Source organism: Prionailurus bengalensis, chromosome X (genome assembly GCF_016509475.1).
Source record: "Prionailurus bengalensis isolate Pbe53 chromosome X, Fcat_Pben_1.1_paternal_pri, whole genome shotgun sequence".
Classification (NCBI taxonomy): domain Eukaryota; kingdom Metazoa; phylum Chordata; class Mammalia; order Carnivora; family Felidae; genus Prionailurus; species Prionailurus bengalensis.
Genome location: NC_057361.1, coordinates 2,430,737 through 2,456,905, shown reverse-complemented (window position 1 = coordinate 2,456,905; position 26,169 = coordinate 2,430,737). Strand labels below are relative to the sequence as shown.

Here is a 26,169-nt window from a genome sequence, read left to right as displayed (position 1 = left end):
TCATTAGCTCTGAGCAGCCAGTGGGTACAGGCCAGACTCAACGCTCCTCAATGTACCATGAAGGTGCCCAACACCTCGTACCTGTGCAAGCTCTCCGCGAGCCAAGTCGGTCCCAGGGCACACCCGAAACCTAGGGAGATTCATGATGGCGGCCAGGAAAAGGGGAGCTTCTCCCGTGCACAGGAAGGGGGTCGGTGGGGAGGCTGGGGCTGTTCCTACCTGGGCATTGCAGGGAGACCGCTGTCTCAGGGCAGGAGTTACAGGATCTGACATGCAAAAGACACAGCACGCTATGGGTCACAGTTTGGGAGAGCCACGTAACCACCTGTGGGACACCAAATCTCACAAAACGTTTCCCTGGGAAGCTCATACATTTGCTGAGCCTTGAAGGGCGGGTGCGAGTTCTCAGGGGAGACAAATGGGGGAAGGGGGACCGTTCCGTCTGGCGAACAGGAGACAGCTGCAAACTGCAGGTGCCAGATCCCCCGGTGCCACTGAGCTCCCTCTGCCCTTAAAACGGAGATGAGCCAGGCAGGGCACTCATCACACACGGTGTGCGTGTGCTTTGATAGACATGCTTGTTTGATAGAGCTCTTTGCTTTAGGGGCCCTGGGTGTCCAGTCCCCCCTTCTTTTACATGCATCGCACTTGGTCAAGGTGCCTGTGCCGTTTCCACGGACATGTTGACAATTTTCCGTACGTGCCTATGGGATCCAAGGGTGCGTTTTGCATAATGTTGTTGAGTGGGGAAAGCCCCCACTCTCACAGGCCTCTGCTGTTTTGGGGTTCAGTGCCACATTCCTCTGCTTCATCGGGTCTGTCTCGGGAGAGATCCCGGACGTGGCTGGGAGCCAGGCTCCAAAGCGATCTTAAGGCAGGAACGGGAGACCTCTGTTGCCTGTCAGTTCAGATCCAGTATCTTCCCACTTTGGGAAATGTGCCTGGGAACTTTGCAGGGAACGTATTTTTGCGAATGTAAACTCAGAGACATTCTCCCAGGCCATCTGTTTAAAAGGACTGACGCATTTTGTATTACAAAGTGGAATGCTTACGTAAGTGTCAAACTGAGCATTGTCTCTTACTGGTGGCGTCTCCACCAAAGCGTAAACCATAACGTGGACGCAAATCTCACCGGTTGCATTCAAAGACTCGTAATTGATTCCTAGGATTGGATTCCACAGGAAAATGTGCTCGACGGTCAGAAGCCCTTGCTACTTTATCCTAACTGTGGTGACGATCTGGAAAGGAGTCTTGGTCACTGACCCAACAGTCAACGGTAGGTACCGTGTGGTCTCAAAAGAGACAGTTGTTTGCGAACCCCCACGATCACATGCCAATCATGTACTCATCCTGGCAAACAGCCAAACAGGAAGGCATCCATTTCCAGCTTCTCATGAGTTAACTAAGTGCTATGTTCACGCATAGACCTTGGTGAAGGCGCTAATGAAAAATCATGGTGGCTGTGATGACAAGAGCAATGAATCTGGTGAATTAGAAAGCTGCGTTGGACAGCCACTGGCAAAACAGTACGTATTGGAAGGACCCGTTCCTGAATGTCTCACATTTCACGTCATAAAGAACAGCCTTTCTATTCACAGCAGAGGTGGGACAGACTCTGTATGATATTGCATACGTCTTTACAAATGTGTGGAGTTTTGAAACATTCTCCAATTCCCACACCACTTTGCCATACAATATTTTTTATTAACTATATGTGAAATGTCTAATAGATGCCATACATTGGGCTAGTCCCTGTGGATATGAAAACATTTTTTAATGCGTATTTATTTTTGCAAGACAGAGAGACAGAGCTTCAGTGGGGGAAGAGCAGAGAGAGAGGGAAATGCAGAATCGGAAGCAGGCTCCAGGCTGTCAGCACAGAGCCCCATGTGGGGCTCGAACCCACGAACCGTGAGACCATGACCTGAGCCGAAGTCAGATGCTTAACTGACTGAGCCACCCAGGTGCCCCTGAAAACATTTTTTTATATAAAAGGACACCTGTGTTCAAGGCATTTCCTGGTCCTGTCTTGGCCTCCATGCTTTCAATCATTTCTCCTTCAAAATATTAGGATCCACAGACTAACCCTACACTCTATGTTAACTAACTTGGATTTAAATAAAATCTTGGAAGGGAAAAAATTCAGAACACGAGGAGACAGGTTCCAAGTCCAACATCCTGGACAAGACAGAACTATGGAGATGGTAAACAGATTGATCGGGGGTCTCCAGGGACGGGGGGACAGCAGATGGACAGACAGAACAGATGCGTATCATACATCCGTCAAACCCACAGAAGGCACAGCAAGCGTGAATCCTGATGTAAACTAGGACTTGGGGTATTCTGAGCTGTCGGTGTAGGTTCATCCCTGGTTAAAAAAAGCACCGCGTGGTGACAGAAGTTGGTAACGGGGGACGCCGTGGGCATGTGGGGCAGAAGGAGGAACATAGCAGCTCTCCGTACCTCCCTTGCAATTTTTGCAGTGAACCCAATCCTGCTTTTTTTTCCTTAAGATTTTACCTTTTTATTTTATTTATTTTTTATTTTGAGAGAGAGAGCACCAGTGTGAGCAGGGGAGAGGGGCAGAGGGAGGAGAAAGAGAATTGTAAGCAGGATCCACACTCAGCACGGAGCCCCACACTGAGCCCAAATCAAGAGTCAGATGCTCAATCAGCTGAGTCGCCCATGTACCCCCAAAACCCTGGTTTACAAAAAAAAACTTAAGTCTTAGGCACACGCACATACACAAGAGGAAGGTTTTAGTTTTCAGAAATTTGGAATACTGTTATCTGCCAATTCTTATCTCCACTTGAGAAGGAGAGAGAGACAGAGAGAGAGAGAGAGAGAGAGAGAGAGAGAGAGAGAGAGTTATTCTGTCCTGTACCTGCTGTGAAGGTGATTCAGCCTTGGAATCGGCTCTTGGTCAGAAAGTTTCGGATCCTCCCTGGCTAGTTAGTGTTAACTTGAACTTCAGTCCTGGTGGGCAGCACATTTACACATGTGCCCCAGAAGAGCCCTTGACTCATCCTGACCATCTCTCTCCTCAGTGAATTCAGAAGAGCGGTCTCAAATAATAACATATCATGGTAGCCATTCACCTGTCTAAGGCACATCCTGATACTATACCTGCTTTTGGTTTTGTTCTGTTTTGTTTTGTTTTACAACGAAGACCATTAAATCTTAGAGAACCCTGAAACGACATGCCCTGGGGATCAAAGAGTCTGCAGGTTGACAGTAACGTCTTCCTACTTCCCCCTACGTGGGACCCTCCGCGCAAACCCACCTGCTGGTGACGTTCACTTTCCCCAGGTAGATGTTCGTGAGCTCAAAGACCATCCTGGTTAAAAGCCTGAGAGCCACGCCCTGGAGACACCAGAGTGCTTCTCAAAGCTTGACTAGGACCTATGTTCTCAACATATTTCAGACCGTTAATTAGTAAGGTGGGTACGAAAGGGGTTTCTACATGACGTTAGAGAAATCTTTGTGCCACAGCAAATTATGCACACGCACTGAGCCCAGCAGGGAAAGTAGTATTTATTCCATTTACACATAGGCGAATGGATACCTCCAGGAAGAGATCCACCAAATGGCACCGTGTCTCACACTGTAGTGACCAAAATCGCCAGCCTTACCGACCTTCAGTGGACTCACAGTTGTGTTCTGATAACAGCCCTCGAAGCTGGGATGCCTACAGGTCAACACTAACTCCTTTCACATTGAAATAAACTGATTACCATTTATATTTGAACAGTTTAGAGCAATTTGGGACCCATTTAAGAAAAATGTTTGCGCAAAACTGGAATTTAAATTTGTTGGAAGATTGGTGTTGATTCAGACACAAGCCACAGAGCTTCAGGTCACAAAGCCCAAAACACATCCCATGCAGATGAGGTCCGGGTGACAAAATATCATCCTGTTTCCCGCCACGGCCGCCTCCCACCTCTAGAACTCCCTGTGAAAAACCCCCATTGACACGTTCATTTTCCAATCTCCCGGCTGAGATGAAAATGATTTCCCACCACAAATTGCCTGCCGCAGCAAAAATGGATGGCTTTTCAGGCAAACACGTTAACGTTCCCACCTGAAGATTTGCTTCTAAAAGGTTATATTTTTCCTCTTCACTTTAAAGATTAAAATATCCAATTGAGCAGGGTGGGTTTGAATTATGCAGCGACGGGGAGTGTGGAAATACGTTCCCTGTAAACAGTCTCTGAGGTCTCCTACCTTCTGCCACCTTCGGGGGGACGATGCCAACCTTTTCCTCCACGCGACCCAGCCAGGAAGCATTCCTTTGTACCTTCCGAGTCAGGCTGGAGCCCACGTTAAAATTTAATTCTAATGAATACTGACAGAAATGGAGAATTACTTCGGAATGTGATTCCAAGTCTTAACTGTCCATTCATTAGCGTGTTTTTGTTTTTGTTTTGATTTCACTGGATTTTGGCACATTCGCAAAACTCTTACTAGTTGAGGAATATAGAACACCCTCCACAAAGCCTAATGATAAGCCTAATGATATTTCTCTCCGAAATTTTTCTTTATGTCTAAAATTCCCTTTTTTATAAATCATATTGGATTAGAGTCGACCCTAATGAAGGCATCTTAACTTCATTATTAAATGAAGACCTTATTTCCAAATAAAATTGCATATATATATATATATATATATATATATATAATATGTTTTAAGGGGCTCTTGGGTGGCTCATTCAGTTGAACGCCTGGCTCTTGATTTTGGCTCAGGTCATGATCTCACGGTTCATGATTTGGAGCCCCATATTGGGCTCTGCATTCACAGCATGGACCCTGCTTGGGATTCTCTCTCTCTCTCTCTGCCTTCCAGCCCTCTCAAAACAAATAAACATCTAAAAACTGTCAAGAACATAAACTTATTAATATTTGTTCATTGTGGGTGGGTTTTTTTTTGTGGGTTTGCATTTGTGGTAATTTTGAGACTTAACTGAAGAAATCCATAAACATTGTGAACAACGGTGGTTTATAAACAAGATCATAATATGAAATGCTAAGAGATTTACGTGGCAATTTATCCCATCTGTGGCTTGGATTCCTCACTAGACCATGGAGTGCTTCCTCATACAAATGTCGGTAGAACACCAGGGGCCTATATAATCTTCAATTCAAAGTCTATCAGAAGCCTACCCTGCGTGTTTCCACCTCTGCAATCTCCTATCACCCCCTGCCTTCTGCTTCTGGTAATGGCCGGGTCTTGGAGAAGTCAAATTTCTGCCCTGTTTGTATGCCTTTCAAACTTCAGATGCATCTGTAATCCACACCTGTAAATGAGTGGGGGGATTGCCTATGTTCTTAGACACATGATGTACATCTTTAATATGCCTTCCTTTCCTGCTATTTAAAGACTTCGTTTTTTTAAGCATACATTTAAATTAAAACCACGGTGAGAAATGGTAACTTTGGGCAAGTAAAACTCGGATGTGCTTGTTCACTACACCCAATCCAAATGATGTCACTGTTGGTTCTCAGCCTCACCATAATGAAGGCACGACATTCTTGAGTTCTTCTTTTGCAGGAGTGAGCCCCGTGCTCTCACGGAGCATTCTACTCAGGAAGTTGTCAGACAGCCTCTTAAATTGCATTTACTATAATACACTTTCCAGAGGCATTGGAGATGCCAGCGCCTTTGACGGCTTGCATGGCTAAACCAAGTCTATGCAGTTATGGACCAGCTCCAAGAGAGCCTCAAAGATAAATGACTCCCGTAAAGCCCACTGTCACGTCGGCCGTCCTGGCTGAAAACCAATGTGCTGTAAAATTGGACCTCTCTGTATCCTCACTTCCCAACAGGGTGTGCTAATGGTCTGTCTCTCTTGCATGTAAAGAGCAACGTGGATCATTAAATAGCCAAGTCGGAAGAGAACCACTCACAGCTCAAAAGCTGTTACCCACACAAGCAATATTACTTCTCAGTATATTTTCTGGACCGTTCACATTTTTGTTCTCTCTTCTGTTAACAGAGTTCACCCGTTGCAATGCTGGGTGTTGGTTCCAAGAGCTTATCTGTCTCCTTTCCTTCCAGGAGAGACACCGTGCCATATGGTTAGACTCTGTGCATCACGGACTGAAGTCAGGTGTGTCACGATAGGGAAACTGGCCTCCACACACCTTGCCCCCGAATGATTCTATCTCAGCCTCCACCTGCGAAACACCACACAGTGATGTGCAGAAACGCGCAGAGCAACCATTCCACGACGTGTCAACCCAAATGCGAGGCCAATACCCACATTCAAACCAGCTGTTTGTTTTAAAATAATACCATAAAACAGTGCTGAATTCCAGGGGGTCAAAGTGGTGTTCAGTACACCTCCAAAACTCTGCGTAGGCTTTTACCATCTTGTATTTTCATCCCAGGACTTTCTGCAAATACACAAGCCGGTCTGTACTGTACCTTGCACACACATCTTGTTTTTACGATGATGTTAATACATTCTGCACATCATCATGCACACTGCTTTGGTCACAAACACCTGTGTGCCTTGGAGACGTTCCCAGCAGCACATAAGTCAGCCTCACATTGTCATCCTACCCCTGTGCTGTGCAATAACGCACTTCCTGGAGGAGGTAAATCCATTCTATTGACCGGATCACACCGCACACGTGAGTTCTCCTATGTCCAACTGCCTGTAGCCAAATCTTTCCTAAATAACTCCCAGGCATTATAAACCCAGTGGGTTCAAGCCATAAGGTTGTCCTGCTCTTTTCCTTTTCAATTAAGATCAAGGCCATCTAGACCCCACTAAGAAGCTTCGGGACCATTTGTGACTCATTGAAATCGGTTCTTTTTTCATGCCGTGTTATTTACCAAAAGGTGTGGTTGGTTACCCTCCCTGTGTGCCTTCCTGCAAAAAATATATGCTGAGGTCCCAACCCCAGGGCTTCAGAATGTGACCTTATTTGGAAATTGGGTCATTGCAGGTGGAATATAGGATAAGGTCATACCAGAATAGGGTGGCCCCTAACCCTATATGACCAGTGCTCTTATGAGAAGGGGGAAGCAGGACACCTTGATGGTGGTACTTTGTTATGGCCTGGCCCTGGGAAATCAGCTCACCCCTAAAACCCACTTATATCTGCCCCTCTTCCCCCTCTGTGGCAATGCCAAATTTCATAGCTTTTGGCTCCTCACCAAGGCCACAGCACAACCTTCCAGACTCCAATTCATGCCACCAATAAATATCATGTCCTGGAGTATAGATCAGTGTGCATTTCCCCCTCTTGAATCATTTATGCAATTGCACGTTTACCAGTGAGATTACATCTACGGTCTTATCTATCATGCATTGATTGATGGATATTTGGTTGATGGATTGATTGGGAAAACATCCACTGAGGGCTTCCTAGATACCAGGAGTTGATATGGGAACCAGCCCCCAAGTTCATTGCTCTCTCCTCTCTGGAAATCTCCCTGAATCTCACTGTGGAATATCAACTCTTACTTTGCTGCTGCCTCCTTGACATTCTCAATCTCCAAAACTTATGTGAAGTCACAGGTCCTCTTTGCTCGGGAACAGAAAAAGGCCCTCATGCTATCTCATTACTCTTAAGAGCTACCATGAGGGAGTCCTGTCTCATTTTATTTATTTATTATTTTTTAATGTGTATTTATTTTTGAGACAGGGAGAGACAGAGAATGAGCAGGGGAGGGGCAGAGAGACAGGGAGACACAGAATCTGAAACAGGCTCCAGGCTCTGAGCTGTCAGCAGAGAACCCGACACGGGGCTTGAACTCACAAACCGTGAGATCATGACCCGAGCCAAAGTTGGACGCTTAACCAACTGAACCACCCAGGTGCCCCGTGGTGTCTCATTTTAGATATTGTTTTTTGTTTTTTTGTTTTTTGTTTTTTAATGAGTGAAGCAGAAATTTAGACACAATTAAGAGCCAGGGAACAGTGACACAAGAATATTTGTAACTGTGGTTTATGCTCCTAAATCCCTTCATGCAGCACGGTCAACACACCTGGACAGTGCAGGTCCCTGACCTGGGGCCCCTACTGCCGACGGTCTCCTGTATCACAGACACAAGTCAACCTATAAACACACGGAGTTAATAAGGGACACATTGGACACCCTGTCATGCAAGATCTAGGTCTCACCTCTGGCAGAGACTAAATGCAGCCTGAACTATCTATTCCCACAACTAACACCTTTCGTGTCCCCAGAAACTTCCCCAAGAATTGACCTATGTTCCTGAACTCGAAGGTGACTTATGCTAATGCCCCCAAGGTCTGTGGGTTACAGCCTTGCTCTTGCTAAGGCAGACGCTGCTTTGAGGCGTGGACAGATTTGAGCTGCAGAATTGCTTCCGTGAGTGAAAAAATGCATTAATTTCTCAAGCACTTCCTCCCAGAGCGACTACAGAATGAGCGTGTGCAAGCCATGGCTAGGAATGGCTTTTCCACCAGTAGATGGCTGCACCACAAAAGGCTGTATAAACACCCACATAATATCCTCAATTTTACCTCCTAGGCTGAAGCTGACAATATTTACTCTCTGGCTCTTTACAGAAAAAGCTTGCCAAGTCCTGATGCAGAAGATTGTTGAGTAAAAAACATCATTCCCAGCACCGCCAAGCATGCGCTAATCTCTTCTCTGCGTCTTCCAAATTGTGGCTCCAGATGTTGTCCCTGATTCATGGGGTGTTCACGAAAGCTGGCAAGGCCACCGACAAATGTGTTACAGTAAGCATGGAACAATATTTCAAAAAGTCATACATGTGTAGTTTCATATGTATTACATGGAAAATATGTATATGCACGCAGTGCTAGACATATATAGCGATCTCAATATTTAAACATTTATATTTCATATCAAAGGTTTGATACATATGTGCATATACGTATTTGCATGTTATAGGTATTTATATATGCATAATGGTGCTACATGTGTGTGCATGATGATATGTGTTTGCATATGTACATAATGGTGTGTATATCTATATGAATAGTGATATAGTGATATAACACATATTTGTATATGCATAATGCTGTGCATATGTATTTGCATAACAATATATGCATAAGGATACATGCTTATATGCATAATACATATATGTATCACACTATATAATGGTTTCTTAATATTGTTTACTAGTATATATACTATATAAAGTATATGTTGTATATACATAATATATAACCTATATGTTATAATATATACACATAATGTATATTATTATTCCTTATTTTAGCCACCAGGAGAAGGTTAAATGGTAGATTAAATTTCATTTTGAAAACATAGATTGAAACTCACAAATTTACTTAAATAATTCAAGTTATAAGATTTAATATGTAGGAACTAGAATTTGTGTTATATCTTTTCCTTTTAATAGATTTTAGTATACTGTAGGGAAAAAAACAACTTCTGAAAATATGAAACATATCTTAATAATTTGATATTTTCTATGTATTTTAATGTTACAACGTTTTCACACAATTACATTTCATTGTTTAATCCTTTAGAACAGGGTCAAATGAGGAAAGTTTAATTGCTGGGAATCAGCACATAAAAGCTAAAAGTCAATAGCCATACAATTCCAGTGTCTTTTAATTCGCTACATTCGAATTTTAAAGGCATTCATTACTTTGTAATGTATCCTGAAGCAAGATGAGACACATTAAACAGTGTCCAATATAAGACCAAGAAATAAATTTATACATCTCTTTGTAAACCCAAACACTGAAGCACTTTTCTGGGAAATACACTCATTTCTTAGTGGAGTGCGATTTTCAAAATAAACTTTTTCATGGCCCTTTTCCTGAATAAAACTTCCCAGGCAGGTCAAGGGACACTTGGGAAGTCTCACCTCCTAATAAGGCCACTCGCTGTGGGCGATCCCGCTTTTATCTGTGAAGAAATGTCTTCACATGCACGCAGCATGTAGACCATTGTATTCCCCAGAGATAATTTCAACAACTTACAACGTGGGGGAGGCAAGGCATGGAATGTTCTCCAACATCCTGCCGTCTTTCTCTTGGGCTTAAGCAATTATGCAAATTTAGGACTTCTATCCTAGGATAAATCAAACCCCAGCTCCTGCCACCCCAAAGAGGAGAACTTTGAGCTGCCCTCCGTGTCCTTCACTTCAGGTACAAGTTGGGACTTAGGTCATCTTCCTCCTAATCAGACGTTGGTCATGGGCCTTGGACATTCATGACACGTGGTCACTGATGGCTCATAGGAATGGGCTTTGTGTGACACCAACGAGATCTCACCAGCTAGAAAGCTAATGAGGGCGGCCTTTGATGATCACCGAATGCAATTTTGACTTTGAAAAAAACCTAAAATATTCGTTTTTTTTTCAATGTTCCCTTCAATTAAAAATGTTTTCCTCTGTGGTGCTGATGGTTACATAGCTTTGTGAATGGAGGATGCAATACTGCTAAATTGTACATTTTAGAAAATGTTAGAAGATAAACAGACAAGTAAATATTTTAATCATTAATACCATCATTAATACCATTACTAAGGATTTTCATAATTATAATTTCATATTCCACAGTTTCCATATTACATAAGCATTTTCCAATGTATAGGAGATTGTATAAAATAGATATTTTGATTAATTAATACTTGAATTAAATGATCAAATCACTAAAATAATACAATTAAAGTACTATCAATGGTCAAGAAAGTATTAAAATTAATTTCAAGATTAAATAATTGATATCATTCAGTAAGTAATAAATGGGGTGCCCGGGTGGCTCAGTCAGTTAAGCATCTGACTCGACTCCAGCTCAGCTCATAATCTCATGGCTTCATGGGTTTGAGTCCCGCATCAGGCTCTGTGCAGACAGTACAAAGCCCACTTGGGATTCTCTCTCTCTCTCCTTGTGTCTCTGCCCCTCACTCACTCACACTGCTTCTGTCTCTCAAAAAAAAGAAAAGAAAACTTAAATAGGTATAAATAAATGATATTACATAATTAAAATGAATTATACTGATTGAACTATTATTGAGTATTTAAGTCAACTCAGACACGTATTCCTGCCTTTTTGGTCACTCGGTACAAAGAAAAGCAGTGAATGTAGTCGAGAGATCTCTAAAGAACCAAATAGACACTTTCCCTCCTGAGTGAAAAGCTCCCTCCAGTGACAGTTTTGTATGTTTTTTATGAAAAGTAAACAGGACGTCCCCGAGAGCCCCTGGACCTTGCTGCACTGGTGTAATTCTGTACCCCGTGTGTTCAGAGCACCCGACCTGTCTGGTGTCTCTACGTAAGTGCCGGTCATGATCTGTCAGGAACAGATATTTGGGGGAGTTTCTTAATATGGGAGGAAACCACAAGGAGACATCTAAGGGATACCCAATGTCTGTCCTGCGGACAGTGGCTTATGTTGTAGGAGGGACAGCAGACAGATACAGAAATATATTCTATTCTTTTCTTTTTTTTATTTTTTTATTCTTTTATTTTATTTTAAAAAATTTTTTAATGTTTATTTATTTTTGAGAGACAGAGACACAGCATAAGCAGGGAGGCACAGAGAGAGAGAGAGACAGACCCAGAATCAAAGCAGGCTCCAGGCTCCGAGCTGTCAGCCCAGAGCCCGACGTGGGGCTCGAACCCACAAAATGTGACATCATGAGCTGAACTGACGTTGGACGCTTAACCGACTGAGCCATCTAGGTGCCTGTACTTTTTTTCCTTTAAAAAACTTTTTTTAGTATCTATTCATTTTTTAATTTATATCCAAGATCGTTAGCACACAGTGGTACAATTTCAGGAGTAGATTCCAGTGATTCATCCCCTACGTATAACACCCAGGGCTCATCCCAGCAAGTAGAAATGTATTTCAAACCACAGTAACCAGTGCTGTTTGTGGGCATGCCCGTCAAGCGCCCCATATTATCTCATTTAAATTCTCTGCAGGCTCCGAAGGGAGGGGGAATGTGATCCCAAAATGCTCAGCCATGAAGAGACAGAGCTGAGATGGGGAATCCTGCCCTCCCCTGTCCCTTCCGTAGACCTTATTGTGGAAGTCACATCCAAGGTGAGGGAGCTGTGGAGAGCTGGTACAATTTACACAGAAGGCATATGGAAAACACACATCTGAGGATCCCGGGTGAACTCACGTGTCCAGCGGACACACAAGGGGGACACCCGTAGGAGGCTCTGTTCCCCTTACAACACACGTCCACTCTTTTTTTTCTTTCTTTTTTGTGTAAGTTTTAAGTACTGATTCCCTTTTTCATTTTTAGTGTATTCAATAGGACTGAAATATTACTTTGAGTAAAATTTTCAATATTTTTGAAAAGATGGGTTGTCTACTCTAAACTCAAGAAAGCCTGCATACAACTGCTACTCCCTGAGATGTTTTCAAAGCTCCTGAGAATTTAAAGAACACAGTAATTCTGTAATTTGGGACCTAGTAGAAACATTGGACAGCTCATGGCAAGATTTCTAGTAATTGTGCACAGGTAATAAACAAAACACTGTGTAAATTGCCCTCCCGCCATGTCCCCAGTTCATCTTTACGGTGATAAAGAAAACATAGTTAAGAGCAGAGCCTTGAATTTTACCGTCCTGGCTCAAATTCTGCCTCTTCCCCTTACTAGCTGGGTTGGAGAATCCCAAGCAGGTTCCATGGTGTTAGAGCAGAGTCCGACGCAGGGCTCGAACTCACGAACCCTGAGACCATGACCTCAGCCAAAATCAAGAAGCTGATGCTTAACGGACTGAGCCACCCAAGCACACTGTGTATCCATTTTTCATGATGTCCTCTCCTTTAGCTTAAAGTGACCCTCAGTTAACTGACGGACCTCAGGCTCTAGAGCCATGTCCGTAGAACATCATCTCCCACCGCCCAAATCAACACCTACAATGTTCCAAAGGGGTCACCACTCATCCTGTCTCCCAGGGTATCCTGACCGGAACCCGTTCATCATCTGACCGATGGCACTTGCACGGTGATCTCCCACCCCGTCCCATCTCATGGACAACTGGTCGCATTTACCTCATTTGCAGAGCCCCATGCTGTTCATGCAAACCCTACATCCTTGAAGCTTCCCCATCATCATGGGCTTAAGTCTCCTGTTCCCTCCCTGTGGGTCTCGGACGTATCAGTTATAGCAATTTCTCTCTCTGGCCCAGAACCAAAGTGTTGCTTGCCCTGAATAAAGATCTCATAACTCCGTTACCTATGAAAGCCAGCATCGTAGACACAGGACGCACTCTGCAGCCCATCGATTCGTGCTATTATTTACTGACTTTGTCTAGAAAAGCTCAGATTCAATAGGCAGCTGGAAAAGGGCCGTGTTTACAGGAAGAGGCTGAGTGCTGTGATGCTAACCCCTTTCTCCGCATCCCTGTGCACCAGGCAGGGTCTGCTTTCCAGGGATACATTCCCTATGCTTAGCAAGATTTGGGAATCAGGGTACGCTGCAGACTGCAGGCGAGAAAATGTGCCCCAGATCCCAGGGCTCCACGCAGATCTGAAAGTGGGGGTCAGGTGTACCCTTATAACAACACTGTGTGCTCCCCAAGATCCATTAGCAAAACAGAGGGAGAGAGAAAGTGTGAGCAGGGGAGGGGCAGACAGAGAGGGAGACAGAGAGAATCCCAAGCTGGCTCTGTGCTGTCAGCACAGAACCCAATGTGGGGCTCAGTCCTACCGTGAGATCATGACCAGAAGCTTTTAATTTTTTAATGTTTATTTATTTTTGAGAGAGAGACAGAGTGTGAGTGGGGAGGGAGCAGAGAGAGAGAGGGAGACACAGAATCCCAAGCAGGTTCCAAGCTCTGAGCTGTCAGCACAGAGCCCGACGTGGGGCTCGAATTCGCAAGCCATGAGATCATGACCTGAGCCGAAGTTAGACAGACACTTAACTGACTGAGCCACCCAGGCGCCCCTAGAGTCTATTTTTTATTGCTTTTTTCTACTTTTCCCAATTTGTTTATGAAGGGAAGGAAAAATAAGATAAAAACAGAGAGGGAGGCAAACCATAAGAGACTCTTAAATATAGGAAATGAACTGAGGGTTCCTGAAGGGGAGGGGGGATGGGCTAGATGGGTGATGGGCATTAAGGAGGGCACTTCTTGGGGTCTTTCGAGGTGCCCGGGTCAGTCATTCGGTTAAGCGTCCGACTTTGGCTCAGGTTACGATCTCATGGTTCATGAGTTCAAACCCCATGTCTGACTCTGTGCTGACAGCTCACAGCCTAGAGCCTGCTTCCAATTCTGTGCCTCCCTCTCTCTGCCCCTTCCCTGCTCTCTCTCTCTCCCTCAGAAGTAAATAAGCATTAAAAAAGAAAAAGAAAATTCATAGCCCTAGGTAATGATACAAATTGATAGATCTTACATTTCCACCCATATTTGACCCACAGTGTCTGTCAATCTCTCTCTCTCTCTCTCTCTCTCTGTCTCTCACACACACACACACACACCTCTTAGAAATGCAGTCTTCGCCCCATACACAGATCACAGTTTAATACATAGCTCGGTTGTGTATGATGGAAAGTTAACCATACGTTTACGTTGATAAAGCTGGTCCCGTCTTCCAAGACTTCCATATCGTGTAAAACCTACCCTAATTGTGGATTCTCGCCAGGAAATACGATTTTGATCCATAAAACGTTGACTTGGCTATCTTGTTTCTATGCCCGCTTCCCAATGAGATTGCCTATGCAATTAGTTCATGAAGAAAGTGCCTACGAAAACATCGCCAAGCAGGGCAATAACCTGATCCAATTTGTAGTCATTAACTGTCCGGGAATACGGAATCCTCCGACCTCCTGGGCTCTCTGAGGCTCTTGCGAAGCCATTTCCAGATAGAATCCATCAATCGTAGCAATTCGATGATATCTAAGATCTCATTTTAAATGACAACCACGTAATAAGAAAGATGATGTCCACAGGAAACGATAATGGATGCAACATACTGACAAAGTACGAAATCCGTGTGGATTCCCGGAATTTGATACAGAGAGTTGTGCCTGATAGAGTGGAGGCCGGAAGAGTTATTTTGTAACAATCTGTGAATTTTACTTAAAAATTTTTCTTAATGTTTATTTACTTTTGAGATAGAGAGCATGAGGTGGAGAGGGGCAGAGAGAGAGAGGGAGACACAGAATCCGAAGCAGGCTCCGGGCTCTTAACTGTCAGCAAAGAGCCCGACGTGGGGCTCGAACTCATGAACCTGAGATCATGACCCAAGCTGAAGTCGGACGCTCAACTGACTGGGCCACCCAGGTGGCCCGGAGTTCTACTTGTTTTAATGGCAAGAATCTTTATTACAGGGCGAGTACATGGATTACATTTACCAGAAATTCTCTGCAAAACCTTCGGGATATTCGTGTGGGACCAAAGCCTGGGATCTGGTTGTCCGTTCCACGTTCCATATCCCTGCAGAGATTTTTTGCAAATGTCTAACCTTATCATTTCTATTTATGCCCTTTTGTCTTCACCCGCTGACCTGGGCCTCTGGGAGGTTAATTGCAGATTCTGAAGTCTCTCCCTGGAGAGGATCAGGATGCAGAGCAAAACTGGAACAGGCAACTTTCCGTATATGTTGCAATTGCGAAAATAGGATGACACAAAGGTCAAATTGTTCCCATTCCCAGGTGAAAAAATATGTTAGTGTAACACCTTTGGAAGAGCGAACTAGGTATCTTATGTTTCAACATAAAAGCACCTTGAACCCCAAGTGGTAGCTTTAATGGACACATATCGAGCTAATGTTGCACTTTATTTCACCCGTGGTAGATGGAATCAACACTTTCACCCCCCACCATTCAGCCCCTGGCCACCATGAATCTGGTATCTGTGTCCGTGGGTTTGTCTGTTGGGGACACGATCACACATGACACGTCCTCTGGGTACGCAGCTCACACTTTGCTTTTCCATGCATCCCTGGACGGGTGTCTGCATGGTTTCCACGTGTCGGTACGAGCAGAGGAGGGGCAGAGAAACAAGGAGAGAATCCCAAGGAGGCTCTGAGCTGTCAGCACAGAACTGAGTCTGGGCTCGAACTCACGAACCGTGAGATCACGACCTGAGCCGAAATCAATAGCTAGATGCTTACCCCCACCCACGTGCCCTGAATTTTATTTTTTTTAATGGCCAGAAACATATAAGACACATCCATTTCTAAAAAAAAAAAAAAAAAAGCCATTCTTTTCCAGAAGAGAAAAACTGGAATCAGACAGCCAGTTGCTGGGCACCTGGCTGGCTCCATCCCTGGAGTGTGCGACCGTTGACCTTGGGGTTCTGAGTTCGAGTTCGACATTGAGGACTTAAAAAAAAACCAAGCAACCCAGGGACTTGCATCACCTCAGGGGCCATGATAAAAAGCCATAAGCAGATGATTGCCATGTATCTAGTAACCCTACTGGAATGACGGCCCCTTTTAGTTTTATTTCACATTAGCTTTGTGTATATGACTTATAATATTTTATATAGAAATGCAATTCCTTTCCACTTACAGTTATTTCACTGTTAGCCCATTTCTTTTTTTTTTAATAATTTTTTTTTCAACGTTTATTTATTTTCGGGACAGAGAGAGACAGAGCATGAACGGGGGAGGGGCAGAGAGAGAGGGAGACACAGAATAGGAAACAGGCTCCAGGCTCTGAGCCATCAGCCCCGAGCCCGACGCGGGGCTCGAACTCACGGACCGCGAGATCGTGACCTGGCCGAAGTCGGACGCTTAACCGACTGCGCCACCCAGGCGCCCCTTCTTTTTTTTTTAATGTTGATTTATTTGGGTGTGTATTACTTATACTTATTTCACTGTTAGATGTGAATTCCTTTTTCTATGCCATGTACTGACCTCAGCCCCTTTCTACTGTTTTTAACTTTTTTAATGTCTCTTTATTTTTGACAGAGACAGAATGAGCGGCGGGGAGGGGGCACGGAGAGAGAGAGAATCCCAAGGAGGCTCCACACTGTCAGCCCAAAGCCCAACGTGGGGCTTGAACTCCCAAACCTCGAGATCGTGACCTGAGCTGAAGTCGGACACTCAACCGACTGAGCCCCCCCAGGCGCCCCCCAGCCCATTCCTAATTTTCAACTCTGGTTGAGTGACTTCGCATCCCTCCTGGCCAGAGGGACGAACTGTTAAAAATATTGACGACAGACTTTTGCCCACGTAGGAGACCCTGTGTGTCTCTTATGTTGAGAACATGTCATTTTCTTGCCTTATAATTGGTGGCATTTACTGATACATATTTTCTGAGACTGGTTAGGAATATGCTGAGATCCCGTTGCTTTAACAAGTATTTAACGAGTATTTCCCCTTTTCTGTCTTCATGGCTGTAACGGCAAGCTGATCACCCTTTATCTTTTTTGCTCTCTCTCTCTCTCTCTTTTTTTTTTTAGCTGTGTTCCTATCAATGTATGCCGGAAGTCTGCCTTTGCGTCCCCCTTTCCAATTAAGAAATGTTTATCACAGGTTAAAGTTGAGGAGGACTCTTGATTTCCGCTCGGCTGATGATCTCACGGTCTGTGAGTTCGAGCCCCGCGTCGGGCTCTGGGCTGACAGCTTGGAGCCGGGAGCCTGCTTCGGATTCTGGGTCTCCCTCTCTCTCTGCCCCTCCCCTGCTCTCTCTCTCTCTGTCTCTCAAATAATAATAAAAAATGTAAAAAATAATAAATATTTTAAATAAATAAATAAACAAAACAAAACAAGTTATAATATGTGACCCTGGAGCCTGCTTGGGATTCTGTGTCTCCCTCTCTCTCTGCTCCTCCCCTGCTCTATTTGTCTCTCTCCCTCTTTCTAAAAAATAAACATGCTTTAAAAATATTAAAATGCCTCCTGAGGGATACCAGGCTTGCCCAGTGGGTAGAGCATGTGACTTTTGATTTCAGGGTCATGAGTTTGAGCCCCACTTTGGGTATAGGGATTACTTAAAAATAAAATCTCAAGGAAAAAAATGAAATAAAAATAAAACGCAAAAGAAAGAGAGAAAGAAGGAAAGAAAGAAGAAAAGAGTGTGAGACAGAGAAAGAGAGAAGGAATAGGAAAGAAATGCCTCTGGCTACAAAAGTCTTTAGTTAATATAGAGGAACAATGAAAATAGCATGGTAATTATCAATATTTTACTTAATTATTCCTTCCAAAATGGGTTCTACCCTCTCAGGTATCGGACAGGATGGGAAATATAAATATTTTCCAAGTAAAGTACATTTCTTATCAATATTCAACTGAAAGAGTAAATCCTACACCATCATGTATAATGCACAAGCAGCTTTGTTAAATATTTAATAGGTTTGGAGCGCCTGGGTGGCTCAGTCGGTTGAGCATCTGCCTCTTGGTTTCGGCTCAGGCCATGATCTCATGGTTCATGGGGTCGAGCCCCACATCAGGCTCTGTGCTGACTGTGTGAATTGGGATTCTCTCTCTCCCTCTCTCTGCCCCTCCCTGCCCCTCTCTGTGTCAAAATAAATAAATAAACATTGAAAAAAATATTTAATAGACTATCCAAGCAGGAATAATGACTACACTATATATATATATATATATTACATAGGTATTAAACATATACTTTCTATGTATATTATACAAATTATTCTGTGTGTACTATACATATTATAGATAGTAGTGTATTCGTATATAATAGTATAATATAAAATAATTACATAATACATGATATATACTATAACATAATATCTATCACACTATTATACATGTACCATATCAGATACATATACTAACAATTCTTTTTTTTTTTTTAATTTTTTTTTCAACGTTTATTTATTTTTGGGACAGAGAGAGACAGAGCATGAACAGGGGAGGGGCAGAGAGAGAGGGAGACACAGAATCGGAAACAGGCTCCAGGCTCTGAGCCATCAGCCCAGAGCCCGACGCGGGGCTCGAACTCCCGGACCGCGAGATCGTGACCTGGCTGAAGTCGGACGCTTAACCGACTGCGCCACCCAGGCGCCCCACTAACAATTCTTTAAGCACTTGCTAAATGTCAAAATAGTACATAAAGGACTTTATATATACTGTATATATATATATATATATATACTGTATATACACTACATGTATATCACATATATATAGTAACAATTCTTTAAGTACTTGCTAAATGTAAACAGCATGTAAAGTACTGTACTTTATATACATTGTGTATACACTCTATGTATCAGATACACATACTAACAATTGTTTACGCACTTGCTAAGTGTAAAAATAGCACATAAAGTATTGTAACATATATACACTGTATATACTATATGTACGCTCTGTATATTCAATATATATATATATATATATATATATACATCAGATGTATACATAAACTAACAATTCTTTCAATCATTTGCTAAATCAATGTCAGCCAGCCTCATTCTCCCCGTCTTCCTGTGGCAGTGATGTTTCTACGTCTGGTTTATAGAAAATATGCCATCTTTTAAAACCTTCTTGACAGCTATCAGAGCTTTTTAGGAGAACACTTAAAAATCACAGAAATACTTCAGTGGTGTTCCGTCTTCTCTGTTCTCGTTAGTAACCGTGTAGAGAGAGGATCCATATATCCCATGGCAGACTTTAACCCCAAGGTCAGCCCAAGACCTCTGCAGATCTATGGAAAATGTCACGCTTTCAGGAGACCAATTGGGTTCAGAAAAGTTCAGCCATAGCTAAATAGAAACTATATGGCTCACTACAGTTTAAATTAGACACAGAAATGGGGCTGAAGTGTTTTCTGCACATCGGAGCTGTTTAAACCTCGCAAAATATTTGCAGTTCATGGATCTGATGAGGGATTTAGGTCCAGAACATATAAAGAACTCTCACATCTCAGTAATAAAAACACATATAACCCCCTTAAAAATGGGGGGGGGGAGGGAGGAAAGCCACACAAAAACCCTAGTATATGCAGAGTACAATCTATGCAAAACCTCTTTTATGTTTCTCTTTGCCTCTGTAGGTGAAGTATCAGGGGTTCAAGAATTGTACTGGAAAGTGTCTTCTATTAGTTTCCTGGGGTGCCATGACTCAATACGATGGAGTATGCAGCTTAAACAACCCACATTGGTTTCCCATGGCTTGGGGGCCTGGGAGTGTGAGACCCAGGAGGGGCGGAGGCTGGTTCTTCGTGAGGCCTCTCTCATTGGCGTGTAGAGGTCGTCTTGTCCCTGTGTCCTCACGTGGTCATCCCTGTGTGCGTGTCTGTGTCCTGATCTCTTCTTAAAAGGACCCCATTCTACCTGAATCCCCTTGTAAAATGACCCCACCTGCAAATACAGATACATCCTGAGGTCTCAGAGGTCTCAGAGGTTAGGACTTCCACACGTGAATTTGGGGCAAGACTTGCCTCCATCCGCAATGTTCGACTAGTCATATTCTGTCACTGGAGCTCCCGTCGGTACAAATTTTTAGAAAGAAGAGATTGAGAGGCAGACGTGAACACATACGCTAAATATAACAAGTCTCCCGTTCAAGAAAACTACTCCGTGTTTCTAAGAAAGGCTTCCTTGTAACTACAAACATCAGGCGTTTGTAATGTGTCTCCGTAAATCCTTCTTTCCCATCCTTCCGTGCCGACTCCTAGACTCTGGTTACATTCCCAACGACGTGGCGAATCAGGGTGTCTGAGACTTATGTCAGAGAACGCACAATCGACATCATGTCAGTGCTCCCCATCCGTGCCGCGTAAAGGCCCTCTTTGCACCAGCTCCGTAGGAAGAGGACCCTACAGGCATCCACACGCGCCCGTTCTCTACGAGGACCGTGTCCGGCTGGTGGTATTTGCTCCTGAGGCTCAACCCACCAGCGTGTCTCCTCTGTGCCCAGACCAACAATCCCGTCCTTGAGTGGCATCCCCGGGAAAGCTGGTCCGTCCCCTAAGGGCCCGCCGCTTGTCACGACAGGTGTGATGCTGCTATTGCACACGTGTTGTTACAGGCTTTCCTGCTACAGATCTGAGCTCATCACCCACAGCCCCTACCTGTGGCTCACCCTGTGGACCCGCCTTCCCCTGTGTGCCATGTGGCTGAGATTTCAACTCTGACGGTCGGGGAATCGATGCCTTGGACGTGCCTCCACTTAGAGCCACCTGACAGACATTTAAGTGGCTCAGACGAAGGACACTGAAAAAACATAGCGAGACGATGCTGTCTCGGGCTTTCAAAGGCGTTCGGGATGTGTGTTTTCCAAAAAAGGTCACTTGACAGATGAGGGGGAAAATGCAGTATTTAAGAGAGAAAACTTGCCATTTTAGTGACTGCTGCGCCTTGAAAAACAAACAGACCGACAAAGCTGGCCTCAAGTTTCCAACTTGTTACAGAAGAACGATAAGAATAGCATAAAATGGAGAACTGAGGTATTTCAAATTAATTTAGATATTATTTAAGTATATATATATATATGTACATTTAGGAATGTAGATGTATATATGTATGTTATATATTCTATTATATAAATATTTATATAACCTATTATATAGAGTTATATAGATTTGTAGATTATATAAGTTATAAATTATATATAAAAAGATTTATAGATTACATAAATATATTTTTATATCTGTATTTACATAAATATGTAATTATATGAAATATATTTACTACATGCTTATACATAATATATTATTATACTATATAGCTATACATAGCACATATTTTTATATATATATAGTTCTCATTGCTTCTGAAATATATATGTATTTTTTAATAAAATGAGAAGTTAACTCTTTAAGGAAAAACAATGCAAAATATAGCGCATTAAACTAAATATCTGAGGTCGAAATTCCCCTTTTATGAAATCATGCACTTAATATAAAGAGTACTTTTTTTAAAATGCTTATTTATTTTTGATCAGCACACAGCCGTCTTCGGATCCTGCGTTCGCCTCTCTGCGACCACGGGGCTCGAACTCAAGAACCGCGAGATCATGACCTGACCCACAGTCAGATGCTTAACGGAGCGAGCCACCCAGGCACCCCAAGGAGTGCTTTCAACTACACCATAGTAATAAGGTCAATATTGGGGAAAACAAAGAAAATCAGAGTGTATTCCCTTTGCTTTCACAAACCTTATTCTGGGGCCAAAAGGCGAAAGAACCTGACACTCATGATTGCATCTGGCACAATTTTCTGCAAAGTTCTGGAATGTTCCTCCTCTGCTCTCGCAAGGGCGAAAACACAGATTTTACAATGCTGCTGACTTTCGAAGGAACACGAAAGCCAAGACTTGGCTTCTCCTGCCATTCCGTGGAGGTGACGATAGGGAAGAATCCATAAACTTCTCCAACCGTAACATAAACGAGCTAGGCCAAGTAAATGAACCCATCAGAAGGATGCTCCAGTGTTACACAGTGCACATTCTGGAGAACTCTGGGCCAGTAGAGTTACCATCATCCTCAGACACAGGTCTGAAAGATGCCAGGTCTATGCTATAGCCGCATGGCTCGGAAATCAGTGCAGGTACCTTTGGGTTTTATGTTTCCTCACGGAGTCTGTGGGGAGCCATGTAGGGTACCATTTATGCCTCCCTCCTTCCTCTTAGATGACCATCTTCCACGATGGGTCTGGGCACAAGGCTGTGCACTGAAACACTTCCTCAACCTCTTTTGCTTTCAGCCATGGCCCCGACACTCATTTCTGGCCAGTTACCTGTAGGAGACATGCTGAAGTTCAAATTCAGGTCCTTCCCAAAGCAATGTACTTACCTTCTAACTCTCCCTCTCTGGCCCATGGCATCACTTTCAACCAGGAAACAGGACAGCCCGCTCCCACATCCCTTTACAACAGTGTTATGGACTAAATTATGGTCTCCTGGTGGGGGACAAAAGATACTTTAAAGACCTATTTTTAGGGGCACCTGGGGGGATCAGTCGGTTAAGCGTCCGACTTCAGCTCAAGTCACGATCTCACGGTTCGTGGGTTCGGGGCCTGTGTCGGGCTCTGTGCTGATGCCTCAGAGCCCGGAGCCTGCTCTGGATTCTGTGTCTCCCCTCTCTCTGCTCCTCCCTTGCTCGTATTCTGCCTCCTTCTGTCTCATAAATAAATAAGCAAATAAATAAACGACCTATTTTTAAAGATGTATTTTTTGCCCTTTATTCTGTAAATGGATTGAGTCATATTCATATATTTTCTGATGATCAACCGTTCTTGAATTCCTAGGATAGCCACAATTTGGTTATGACGGACAATTAAGAAAGTAGCTACACCTCCAAAATGAACACCATGATTTTATCCAGCAACAGCACTCCTGCGAATGGACTCTAAGAAAACCAGTGGACCAGATTTAGAGTCCCCACGTACACATGTACTTGTTTTCGCCTTATTTTTAGCAAGATTTAAATAAAAGCAAAGAAGGGAAAGAAAGCCAGTTAAATGTGCCACAACAGGGAATAATTAACCAAATCATCGTGCAATCATCCAAGGAAATAAATAACATGAATTTAAATTTAAATGGATGCGTCATGCATTCTGTATGCCTCCACTATAGAATTCACTCCAGATAGTAATTTGTGATGATATTTGCCTTTGCATATATAATGTTTACATTCGTGAATAATTAAAGTGTTATTAAAAATAGTGGAAGTGAATTTTAATGTATTTTAAAAACTCCCTTTCCCCTCTTCCCAGCCTTTAAAGATAATGCGTACATAAATAATAAACGTGCTATTTGGAGCATTACTCCAATCGATGCAGACGTAGAAGAAAGTGCTGTTGTCTGCTAGGGGAAGAAAAAGAAGGAACATCTAGTACCCATTAAAAAGATGCAAATACAGGGGCACCTGGGTGGCTCAGTCGGTTAAGCATCCAACTTCAGCTCAGGTCATGAGGTAGCAGTTCATGGGTTCCAGCCCTGCACTGGGCTCTGTGCTGACAGCTCGGAGCCTGAACCCTGCTTTGGATTCTGTGTCTCCCTCTCTCTCTGCCCCTCGCCTGCTCGTGATCTGTCGCTTGGTCGAAAATAAGCGAACATTAAAAAATATAAAAAATTTTTGAAAGATGCAAATATAACAAAATGTCAACAGCAGGCAAAGAACAGAAGGAAGGAAGGAAGGAAGAAAAATGAGAGGTTGTCATTCCCAGGTCGCCCCAAATCTTTTGCCTTACAATTCTTGTGCATTGTGTCTATTCAGCCACATCAATGTTCTGCCTGAGCGCAAACGTCCAAAGCTGATAATTTGTTTGACCTTTGTTTAAAAATAAATTGTTTGCCTATCACAAGATAACAGGGATATGCAGGAAAATAATGAGCCAGACCGTCATCTTGCCAAGGTAGAAAGAAATTGGATGACCAGTGAGCCTTGAGAGATCGGGATGCTTTTCCCGTGACATTCTTTTAGCTCATAACAAACTAATGCTGTCTGCTCTCTGGGAAGAAAAAAAAAAGACTTCAGTGCTTGTAAGACTTCAGTATCGCCTGAAATCTGGTTCACTGACTTTCTTAACTCCCTCACGTCCAGCATATGCCAAATCCACCAGCAGCGTTGGGTTTCTTATGAAACTGAAATGCAGCCAGGATTGGGTTTTAAGGCAGCACCCCGTCTTAAATACAGCATTTGATGTCTTTGTCTCCTGAAGCCCTACAAAGAACTCTGCCCAAGCGTACTTCTGACTACTTTCTTCTTTTTTAAAAAAATTTTTTAATGTTCATTTATTCTTGAGAAAGAGAGACAGAGAGTGAGCAGGGGAGGGGTAGAGAGAGAGGGAGACACAGAATCCGAAGCAGGCTCCAGGCTCTGAGCCGTCGGCACACCTTTGTAACAGCCTACAAGGCCGGTTCACACTTGGGGAAGGCTGTGCGACGCAGGCCCATTCCTGAGACACCCCTAGTGATTTCCACCTCTACGTCCGGCCCCTCACCTCTTCAGCACCCACACGGGGACACATCCGCCTACACAGTCACCTTCCACCTAACCCTCACTGTCCATCCACCCCTTAACACATCCACACTCCAGCCCTGCCCTCCATGGATGTCCATACTCCATCAATCCCCTTAACACACATCTACGTTCCAGCCCTCCCCTCCATGGATGCCCATACTCCATCCATCCCCTTAACACACGTCCACACTCCAGTCCTGCCCTCCATGAGTGTCCATACTCCACCCATCCCCTTAACACACATCCACGCTCCAGTCCTGTCCTCCATGGGTGCCCATACTCCCATCAATTCCCTACAGCAGCCACATGATCACCAGTGAGAACAGTAATGTGGTCGAGTGTGTGGTCATTGAACAAGACACCGGCCATGGAAGTCGATGTAGACAATGTCTTTGAAGCAGAGACTTCCAGGGTCCCAGGTACCCAGAATGGGATCTAAAATGAAGTGCAGGTCTTTGATCTTTTGGTGTCCTCGCAGGGAGAAATCGGGACGCCGGATGATCAGAACTGGGTCCTGGGAAGTAGGTAGGACCCAGGACAGAAGCCTCTAGCCTCCGTGCTCATGGGGTTATTTTCCAGGTTTACCAGATAGCCCATCCGGCACACAGCACCCCATCTCTGGTGTTCTATCCTGGCACTCAGCAGAGTGAGAAGTGCCCACAACTGGGAACCACTTGCAAATACCCCAGAAGGAACGATCTACTTCTAATCTGCCTGCTGCCCCATGACCGCAGGGTGGACTTGTATTCGGCAGGTGGGGTAGGTGCGGACAGACTGCCTGAGCTGTAGGTATTCTACCCACCCCCAGGGAGGGCACCACCCTCATTTCTGAATGCCAGGTGCACCCTGGTGGTCAGCCTTGCCAGACTCCCTTGGGCTTGGAGAGCAGAGAATTGCAGCCAGCTCATCGCCTGGCCAGTGGGCTGAGGAAATCCCCCCTCGAATGCCATCCTTGGGTGGGCCGCCCCCTCGCCCTGGGGTCCCCATGCTCTAGGTCACCTTCATGATCAGCACAAGCTGCCGTGCCTACTCCTGGAGAGATTAGCTTGGATTTCTGCGTGAGTCGCTGAGGCGGGCACTTAGAACGTGTTCAGGTTTCTCTAAACGTGTTCTAAACCACTGGCTGCTTTCAGAAAGGCTCTTTTCTGCGTTGAGTATTTCCCCTTATCTTCTCTGTGAACAGTAGGGTCCACCTGGGTTGTCACTCTGTTTTCATTTCTGCAGCCGTCCCTGTGTTCCTGTTTCCATTGTATGCGTTTTTAGAATAGACAGTGTTTCCTAGACTTCCCTCCTTGCCGCTCTCATAAACAAACTCTGGCATTTGGGGTCTGTTGAGAGTGAAGAA

At 44.0% G+C, this 26,169-nt stretch overlaps 1 long non-coding RNA gene across 1 annotated transcript; it reads left to right on the top strand.

Moving 5' to 3' along the window:
• The first annotated feature begins 735 nt into the window (after positions 1–735).
• On the top strand, positions 736–22,865 carry LOC122477286. The gene is made up of 4 exons (XR_006295672.1): positions 736–1,276; positions 6,056–6,107; positions 8,544–8,717; positions 21,804–22,865. It is a non-coding gene; the product is annotated as an uncharacterized LOC122477286 (long non-coding RNA).
• Positions 22,866–26,169: the final 3,304 nt, after the last annotated feature.